The sequence below is a fragment of the Mixophyes fleayi genome, chromosome 12 (assembly GCF_038048845.1).
Source record: "Mixophyes fleayi isolate aMixFle1 chromosome 12, aMixFle1.hap1, whole genome shotgun sequence".
In the NCBI taxonomy this organism is placed as follows: domain Eukaryota; kingdom Metazoa; phylum Chordata; class Amphibia; order Anura; family Limnodynastidae; genus Mixophyes; species Mixophyes fleayi.
In genome coordinates, this window is record NC_134413.1 from 17,066,965 (window position 1) to 17,078,119 (window position 11,155).

The window sequence follows — 11,155 nt, forward strand, 5'->3', positions numbered from 1 at the left end:
AAATGACCATATTGTATCTCTCCACTGCAAGCCCTTGCAGGCAATTTAAGAATTACAGACAGAATAGCTGTGTCCGAGCAGATGAATCCTGCTAGGGCAATAAGTCTGGAGAGTTAACATATCTCAGAAACAGGATATTATACATAGGACATTCACCTCATAACTAGTGGGAGGTGAAGAGCAGAAAGAACAAGTTTTCACACCACAATACTCACTATCCTGTCCTATCCCTTCCTCACATCATGACATTGTCCCCGTCACAGGCAGCCCAACATTCACCAAGTTATTGACACCAGTGGACAAATCACTGCACAAGGTCAGCGCAATCATCTCCTGAAATAATCTGTGCTGCTGTCAACATTGCACTGATCGTTTGGCTGCAAGTTATTTCATCCCTGCCCACTTCAAAACCTCGGACACGCAGATGAGCAGACCGTAAAGATTGTTGACAAAAAGGTGCTCCGACCCTAGTCAAATACTCCTTAAAATGATATATTAGTTAGATGTGCCCCTTAAAATAGTTTCCCACCTTTCCTTTTTTAGGTCCAAGTTACCTATTATACATACTGCATGTAGTTGAAGATCGTCTATCTCCAGGTAGGAGTCCTTCTTCCCCAATGAAGGATAGTTACGCCTTGGCTTCACAGCCCAAGAAGTTGAGCTCCTTCAAGAACCTTAAATCTGCCAGTTGTGTGTGTGACACATAGTGGTCTAAAGGACAGAAGATATTACCAAGAGATAGTGCCCACCTCTACGAAGAGACAGCTAATTCCAAGACCCTCCCCCGAAACTGCCTTGTAAGGGGTGTTGTGACGAAACGAGCTTGATTTTCCCTGAACCAGCCTGTCCCTCGTTTCTCACAAAATGTTTAGCATTACAACATGTACTTTTTATAGCACTGTTTATGTTCCCCAGCATACCAGGGTACAAATGTAATGTCTAATTACATGTGGATAAGGGGACATTGTAGCTCGTTGTAAATATGTATATTGTTTGTTGTTTTTTGTTGATATTGCAGTGAAGCTGTTATTCATTGTTCTTAAAGTGAAGCCAGATGGGTTATGGGTAGGGATCAATTTCCAGAACACAGGTGAGGGGCTGACTGCAATCCAATATCTGGAGGTGGGGAAGGCCAATTAGTATCCATTGTCCTCCACAGGACTAGTCCAGACATTTTGTCTGCAACGCAGCAGGGGAGCTTCTGCAGAAGCACAGCTCATCTCCAGCCTCCTGATCCAGCACCCACCAATGTTTAAGAGGGAGAGAGCCAGGGGTTTGCCCAGGGAGGAGAAAGCACTTTGGAAAGTTTACCCTGGAAATAACTCCAGGGGGGTTGTTCATTTTGTGGATTGATTCCTGGAAGGTGCAAGGTCTGGTGTTGAGTTGCTGTTCTCTACCAGTGGACTACATCTGCAGATCCATGGGTCTACAAGGCAGGACAGCCAGGTGACTAACTCCTTAAGCTAGTGGGGTAAGGGACAGGTGATGTGGTAAACCTGCCTGACATTTATTTACTTTGTTTGTATATAATATTCTAGTGATTGTTTTTATTACAATAAATGTATTGTTTTACTTTCTAACTACATTTGCCTGAGTGACTATAGGAACCTTACAATGTAGTGGGTAGACTTCCCTGGCATAGTAAGGCACCCTTGGGTGGCCAGCCAGTGTGAAGTGCGTATTTTTGGGCCAGAAAATCCGGTATCTTCATAGTTGTTGTGGTCCCTGATGAGGGCTAAGTAGCTGGAGAGCAGAGTTAGGAGTGGTGGAAACAGGAGGAGAGATGGCCCTGCTCAGAGGAGCGTACAATCTAAGGGAAGGGGTGGACAGACAGAGAGACGCAGGGGAGAGAGGAAGAGTAGGGGAACGGAGGCAGAAGATAAGGTAGAAAGTTAAGTGGGAGACAGAAAGGCTTTAAGAAAAAGGTGAGTTTTTAGGGCCCGTTTGAAACTGGACAGATTAGGGGAAGTTCTGATGGAGGGAGGGTAATGCCCTTCTCATACTACTACTGCTACAAGTACGCGGCACATATAAACACACGCGCCTTAAACAAAACTTCTATTAGTAGTGTTTAAATAATATTTGCTGTTGACTATATTTATTTACTAATAGCCTATTGAGCAGAATTGCTTCTCTTGTTGGATATATTTATCAGTATATGCCTGAAACATTCCTATTTCCTGAGAGAGATTCACTATGTCTCTCTCTCAGACTCTGATGCAAAATGATTCCCAGGAGAATCAAACTGTTTTGCTCATTTCAATGAACAAACCTAACAAGATGCATAGTTCCCATTTCAATACAGTATCAGGGAGATTGAACTGCTTGTCAGATACATTTATTCACATCCCTAATAAAATAACAGGATCATAAAACTACATTGTATTATCAGTAGTTTTCACTCTTTCAGCATGTAAAAAAATAATATATTCAGAAAGAAATTCTGCATACAATAAGTTATAATGTACAACAGTCCTATAATAAGAACCAGGGTCTTTAGGAGATCTTTAAAGAAGCAGGGTATGTATGTAAATCCAGGCACCCATGGAGTGTATAGCCTCCCCCCTCACCCAATACAATGTGGAGGGAAAGAGGTGTGGCCTAGTGATGGAGGCGTAGTCAGGGTGGAATGGAATTTGTACTGTGTGAATGGACCATTTTTTAAATCTGGAATTTTGGGCAATGGTATACATGGTAGCCGAACCTTAAAAGTAATTGTTAAAAAAAAAAAATACCATCAGTACATTCTTATTCTGCTTTATGGAAACATTTCTGGTGCTACATACGCAAGTGTCAGTTTCAGAAAGTGGTCCCGTCTAGAAAACAATGATGGTCAGGGGTTGTTAGTAAGGTCTTCATAAGCCTATTTAGACCCCATGTCATGTCTGTGGTAAATTGATGTGTCTGCAGGGTGCGCCCAGGCCCAGCACCATTCTCCTATTGGTCTATTTTGAATTAAACTGAGCCGTGGACCGGAGAGCTCTGTGACGAGCCATCTGCTCTTACCACCACCACCGGCATCTGATTAATGTCCCAGAATGCTGTGCGTGTGGGTAACTGTCCAGTTCCTCTCTGGTCAAGCAGGAGTGGGCTCGGCCCACAAGTACTTCTAGGGAAACCTATGTATGATCAGTTCCCCCTGGAGCTGCCCTGGCGAGTGAGGAGGGTTGGGTGCATGGTACAATGGGGATGATAGAAGGGTGTTACTATAGAATGATAACAATAGGGGGCAATTATGGAGGATGAGGAGCTAATGATGAATGCTTGCCATTAAAAAGGTAATATGCCTTATGCATAATTACAGTTAAAGCCCTTTTATTTTCTTATAAAGGAATACTAGCGTTTTGCTAGTAGTCAGTAAATTTTTGTTGCCAACCATATTGGAATACTAATAATGTCCTCTGTACATAGGCAAACCGAGGGGGAAGGGGGTTGTCTAGTGCCTGGAAACCCCCCTCCAAGCCTGGGGCACTGTATAATTGAGGTGGCTGGACCCTGCCCCCGCTTCACACGGCTCTACTTGAAAAGGGAGAGCTGTGCACCTAACAGTAGTGCACGCAGCATTCCCCATGTATATTATGGGGATAGGAAGAGTTGGAGAGCAGCCAAGCACTGTCTAAAATTATAGCCACGCCCCCAGGCATGCTGGTCACGCCCACTGGCGGCGTGGTGTGGAAACCCCCCTCTACAAATCCTGCGTTTGCCCCTGCTGTACTTACGTAGTTTTCACTACTGAAAATAGGGATTTCACTTTTACTTTACGTTTAAAAACAAACAAAAGAGAACCCTTCCTTCTTGCTTCCTGCTGATTGAGGTCAGTGTGTTCCGTTAGAGAGGATCTCTGTTCTGTTTAGTCACACTCCAAGCAGTGTGTGCGGTTACAAAGGTCAGATGACTGCTGAACTTGTTGGAGGTCAAACACCATTTAACCCAAGTGCAATCAACTGGCCCAGTGATCACATGGCTTTAACAAATTTAAATAAAATTGATCTCCGCAGAACATTGAGAGTATTGATTCCTAACTCCATGGCCCAAAGCATTTATGAGTGAATATGCCATAAATTATGGACTGCAGCATCCAAAACCCTTCTCTCTTATTGTTACTAGAAAGAAAAGCTGGTCGGCAAAAAATGAGATAGCAAAATAAATTAATGAGATGAAAAGTGCATAAAAGTACCAGAAACCCATGTATACGCGGCCCCTGAGTAGCAGTGACCCAGCTGTGTGTCAAGTTGGCCCTTATAGTAATTTGTGCTTTTTGGAACTTGCCCCTGGAGGGGTAGTATACATTCTTACCAATATGCCTTTTATTTATTGATCCAAGATAGTTATGGTGCGGGACAGACTTCTAAAGAAATGTGGCAGCACGGTGGCTTAGTGGTTAGCACTTCTGCTTCACAGCACTGGGGTCATGAATTCAACTCCCGACCATGGCCTTATCTGTGTGGAGTTTGTATGTTCTCCCTGTGTTTACGTGGGTTTCCTCCGGGTGCTCCGGTTTCCTCCCACACTCCAAAAACATACTGGTAAGTTAATTAGCTGCTATCAAAATTGACCCTAGTCTGTGTCTTTCTGTGTGTGTGTGTGTGTGTGTGTGTGTGTGTGTGTGTATGTTAGGGAATTTAGCCTGTAACCCCCCAATGGGGCAGGGACTGATGTGAGCGAGCTCTATGTACAGCGCTGCGGAATCAGTGGCGCTATATAAATAAATGGTGATGATGATGATGGCAGTGTGCAATTTCTAAATGATTTGCTGAGTAACGTGTTCTGACATTCATGGGGATGTAAGACTGCCCTTCCTATTCTGTTACATCAATATTAGATATATAGTCCCCTTAAGGAAGGACTATAAAAGTGATTGAGGCAACTAGAACATCACTCCTATGTTCAAATAATAGGGAAATATTACCTAAGAGATATTAACATCTTGACAAGTTCTCTATGCCAATACCAAAGAGAAGAGGTGCCAGTGGTGGAGAGAGTAGTAAATGGCCTTGTATCAAATGTTGAATTGCAATTGTAGTAGTTAGCACTTCTGCCTGACAGCTCTGGGGTCATGAGTTCAATTCCCAACCATGGCCTTATCTGTGTGGAGTTTGTATGTTCTCCCCGTGTTTGTGTGGGTTTCCTTCGGGTGCTCTGGTTTCCTCCCACACTCCAAAAACATACTAGTAGGTTAATTGTCTGCTACCAAAATTGACCTTAGTCTCTCACTTTCTGTGTGTGTGTGTTAGGGAATTTAGACTGTAAGCTCCAATGGGGCAGAGATTGATGTGACTCAGTGGCGCTATATTAATAGATGATGATGATGATGATGATAATAAGGGGCTCCTCGAGTTCACTCTTCCTGAGACATCCCAGTTCCTTGAAGTAGATTAGTAGACTTTTATCATGTGTTAGTCTCTTACAGTCTCTGGCTGTCTTCTCAGATAATTTTATTATTATTATTTTTTATTTATAGGGCGCCACTAGGTATCCGTAGCGCCGTACAGGGACAGACAGAAACACGATACAGGGTGAGACAGCACGGTACAGTTAACAAAAAGCACAGTAACTCAGAAGCTCAATGTACAGCTAGATGAAAGGTGAGAGCCCCCAGCGGTGAAGCTAGAGGGGCAGAAAGGCAGGAGGACCTCACGGAGGAGACAAGGAGCTGGAGAGCAGAGTTAAGGTGGTGGAGAACAGGAGGAGAGGAGGCCCTGCTCGAAGGAGCGTACAATCTAAGGGGAGGGTAGGACGGACAGAGACACAAGGGTAGGAGGAGGAAAGGGGAGAACGCAGAGGGGAAGAGGGGGGAGAGGAGAATGACGAGGAGGGAGGCAGGAGGAGGGCAGGATAGGGAGGGCGGTAGGTGGGAGGCTGGTAATAATCAAGCGAACATCCCCTTATGTACAGTGCATCTAGATCCTCGTTCCTGGACATCGGTCTCCTATACAGAGGACCAGTCCTGTCCTAATATCCATATGAGGCATTAGGGATATACAGTTGTTCTAATTCAGGAACCACTTCATTCTGTTTTTCCAGAAAAGCTTTTTTTTAAAAATGTTTAGCTATATGTGTATTTTTTTTATAATTCATTAAATTATTCAAGTATATACCATATATACTGTTTTTTTACTTTTTGAGACCCCCAACTAAAGACGTGACAAAAGTTTACTAATCTACAGTGGAGGAACTCCGGAGACTTCAAGAGTGAAACCCATAAGACCTTTAAAATTAAAATCGTTATAAGGCCATTCACTATTATTTATTGTAGTGCACTAACCCATTTTCTTTATCCTTTACAGAACTGATAAGTGTATTGAAGATGGCGACCTCTTTAAATATATAAGGGATTGATTTATTAATGTTTCTTATACAGAAATATTACTGATGTTGCAGAATGCTTATTTTTTTTGCCTGTCAATAAGCAAGAAATAGTAAGAATAACAAAAAAAAAAAAAAACCACTTTCGGATACTACTCGTGTAAACCAATTATTTTAGGACAAGAGCGTTACCCATCCCATATTTGTAGTGTCACCTTTTTTCTTCCAGATGCTACTACTTTCTTTTTTTGATACATTTTAGAATCACGTAAGATCTCAATGTTTTCTAGGTATATGCAGGACTTTAATGGCCCAAGGCCAGCCACACATTCCCTATTCCCTTTCTCTCCTAGTAGAGTACGAGGGAGAACGCTATGTCAAGCACAGATATAGACCTCCCATTGGCCTAACTGGAGAAAATAGGAAAATTACATATCATCCCTGGCAAGGGAATTAGGCACATTAGTAATTCTGGAAGGAAGCAAGTCTGAGTGACTGGAAAGGAGCTGGCTATGTTTTTCCTGCTTTTAAGCAAGACCGCACCCTATCTGCTCCTTTGATGGGGCCCTCCTGTGTTTCTACCATTACTGGATTGAACAAAAGCCATTTCCATTTTAACCAGGAGCCTCATTCACTACACAAACCCTCATTCTAGCTGCTTGAACAACCTGGATATGATTGGTCCACCAGTGCTGACAAGTCCCGTGTCAACCATCTATCAGTGCATGACTGCAATCTCTTTGAAAGAACTGATCACCTTGGATCTTTTAGGAACACGATTAAATGCTGCACACGGGCAATATCATATGTGGGGATTAAAGCAGTGTCCTTGATACAAAGCAATGAATTGAGGTTTCTAACAAAGCTGCTCCAGCAAGCTTATTGCCTGGATTCCCATATCCACTGTGACAGCTGCTTCCTATATAGCTTCTCACTTTCTACCCAGTCTAGGATGCACAAGCAGTGCTGTTGGTTGTGTTAATACAGCAGGAACAAGATGTATCAGACTGAAGTATGAAAGCAAAATATATAGTTCAACAAGGGGGAAAAATGTATATATAGTGTTATACTGCCATCTGCTGGGGTAAACTTGCATTTGTTCCAAAAAAAAAGAAATGGAAGGAAGATTGTATAGAGTGGACTGGTCCCCTATACACAGTACAGGCATCCATTTTAGGGGCTACAGCAGGTTGCAAACCAATTATTTTTTACAGCACATGTTTCCCAAAGAAGAACGTTGCTTTTTCTTTTGGTTTCACAGGAAATATCTTGTTAGCCTATGGGCAGCACCTAGTATAAACATGGTAAATAATGTAAAGATAAATGTTTCCACACTTCTTGCCTTACCTACCTAATGTATGTGGGGATACCATAATGTGTATACTTTATTAGAGGCTTGGGGTACTCTGTTCAGTGACAGCACTTACTGTAACAATTTCATATATTACAGACCCGCACCACGCAGCAAGGGACACTAATCATCCCTGAGAGAGATGTATAGTTGACAACTATCCCTATTTCCTGCGTATAGTCCAGTCCTCAGGGCGCCCCAAGTACCAACATGCCCTGCCAGCCATGGGTATGCTGGTGCCTGTAGTACTACAAGCACCAGCATGCCCAGAATGTTCATGTGAACCCGACTTGCTGGGACCTGTAGTTCACCAATGTAAAATGGTTTCATTCATCCTTTTTTTTTTTTTAACCATTTATTACCCCACACCCCCCGTCCAGGGTTTGAAAAAGTGGAGATGTTGCCTATAGCAACCAATCAGATTCTAGGCAGTTTGTTTATTTTAATAGTTGCTCATTGGTATTGGACATCAGAAGGAGGGACATACGTCCAAGGCCCTGCATTTATCTCTGACAGGTGTGGGTCTTCACATCTATGCAGTACAAACATTTGTTTACAGTTGATCACGGAAAAGTTTGTGGAAGGTTCTGTATAAAAACTATATTTTCAATATTGCAGTAATAAGTTGTGCTGTGCACCACCGATGATCTTATATATTATAAGAATTTGTTAAATCAGCTACCTGATAAGGACAATATAAAAGGAGAATATCAAATATTTATTAGACACAAAACAGATTTATAAGATGCTTTTTCTATTAATCCAGATCAGGTGCAGAAGCTGATTTCAGAGAAAATAAATATATATAAAAGATAAAAAGACAATGGGGTATATTTACTAAGCTGCAGGTTTGAAAAAGTGGAGATGTTGCCTATAGCAACCAATCAGATTCTAGCTGTCATTTTGTAGAATGCACTAAATAAATGACAATTAGAATCTGATTGGTTGCTATAGGCAACATCACCTTTTCAAACGCGCAGTTTAGTAAATCTAGGGCAATGTGTTTGAGAGGGGTGCAGGAATAGTAGTGAGGAGTAAAAGGAGGGAAATTGATTAGCTATTTTATTTGGGTCATATACCAAGAGACTTTATTTGGTTGGAATCACGTCAGTTTAGCTCTCCATTAAGACGCTAGCACGCTGCCCGTTTTGTCGTAGAACCTCTGTTATAGCCATTACTCTCACTGCCGCTTTAGTTGATAAAATGGCATTCATTTTGCCTGCAGGAGACGATACGACCCAAATTTTTAGAAGGTGTGTGATGATGTTTTGCGGCAAGTTCAATAATTGAGATACTAGGGGCTAGATTTACTAAACTGCGGGTTTGAAGAAGTGGAGATGTTGCCTATAGCAACCATCATATTCTAGCTTTCATTTTGTAGAATGCACTAAATAAATGACAGCTAGAATCTGATTGGTTGCTTTGAGCAACATCTCCACTTTTTCAAACCCGCCGTTTAGTAAATATACCCCTAGATCTTTTTTCAATGATTATTTTTCGTGTTGCTGTTATTTTAATCAGTTTACCAAAGCATACGGCTTGTATATTCTTGAATGGCTAATTTAATCCCATCAGTGTGGATTTGATTGATTTCTTGAATCCATTCTCCATTGAGCAGGGTGGAGCATTTGGGCTGCAAAATATCTATTTATATGGAACTGGCTGCGTGCTAGGCTAGAGTTCACAAAAACGTAATCTATTCTAGAATACACGTTATGATGTGTAATGAGGGTATGATTTTGCATTCCCATTCTTCAGATACCATACTAGTCATAGGTTTTTATCAAAGTAGCTAATCTTTTCCTGACTGGGTTGATCAAACGGATTGTCAAATGTCAGAGGACCTATCTAAATTAGAGTTCAGGGTTATGTTAAAGCAAAACTCTGCCACCTTTAGTAATTCTTCAGAGAAAACAAGACCTCTCATTCGTTTGAATGCATTAATGCAATTGTTCCCTTCATTTGGGAGTTTAAACTGTTAATGTTAAGTGAATAAATTAGAATGCTCATAATGGATGATTAAATGTAGTTAGCAAAGCATCTGAAATATGTGAGTAGAAAACTTATATGCATCTAATGGTTTGGATACAATACAAATATAAAATACTAATAATATTAAATATAAAAAGGTGATATGTTGCGGACATGGTAAGATATAAGCAAGAGCAATAATCTGTTTGTAACATGTGTGGTAACGGGGGGAGTCCTAGGACAAAGCCATGAGATCTGAACCTTAAAAGTTGGGTGTGGTCATGAAGCATAGTAAGAAAACAAACATTAGAAATAGCTCATGATGAGAGACAGAGAGATTCATTCAATTTTATGACACATTGACCTGTTTCAGATTCAGATATTTTGCTTTATCTCAAATCACATGATTGAATCAGCCATTTTGGATGTGTTAGACAATAGTAGTGGAGCCAGTTTTTAGGCTGTACAGACATCCTGCATTTACATGTCAAATGCTGTGAATCACCTGTAAGAAGCACGTGGTTTGGCTACAGGAACACTTTGATGACCACTTCCTGTAACAGGGCTCAGCACACAGACCTATGTTTCAAATACAATTGCACAAGCTCCTAGGTCTCTCTTACACCATGAAGTCCACAGATGGTCATACAAGTATTTCAATCTCTCATTCCCTACCATTTCTTACCTTACTATAAATTTTGTAATGAATAGAGAAGTTTGAGGCAGCTTGGAGGGCACTGATAACAATTAAAGAAGAGTCCTTATTTTTAGTGTAACTAAACCCTAAAACGTAACCTAGTATTTTAACATCCTGTCACGACTCTGCCTATTCTTTTTATGTAGCAGCAGTACCTCAAATACATCAGAGGTGCTGCTGTTCGGTTCCTGAACTTATCACCATGTCTGTAGGAGTTAATCCCCTTGCCTGATTAGAACTGCACCTGTCCCACAGCTTGAAATACCTGCCTCAAACTCTGCGCAGTTTATCTTTAATCCCTGGCTGCTGCTGGTTCCTCCCTGTTCCAGTGTTTGTGCTTCTGATGTTGATCTCCCATTGTGACCCTCTGTCTGATTCCTGGACCCTGTTTGTTTGCCTGTTGCCCTGACCACGGCTTAATTGCTGGACTATGCCATTTCGCTTGTGACCCCGATCTCTGCCTGGCTATTGGATTCTGCTTAACCTGATCTCTGTTTGATCACTGGACTCGGCTTGTCTGCTTCCCTGGACAGCCTCGTGCCTCCTGGACTGTGGTAACTCCTAATACTTGTCCCTGCTAGTTATCTGTATCAGTCATTACTTGGAACTTGATGCTCTGTGGACTTTTCTGCCATTGATCTCACCTGTTCATATCCGTGGATTTGAGTTATACCTGTTTATACTGCAACCTGGAAATCTGCATATCCCAAGTACTGAATCTTTGTTTATGTATTTTGCCTGAATAAAGACCTTTGCTTTATTATACTTCTGTTGCTGCTTCCTGAGTTCGCTAGGAATCATAACACATTCCATCTGACAGGTGTTGTGTG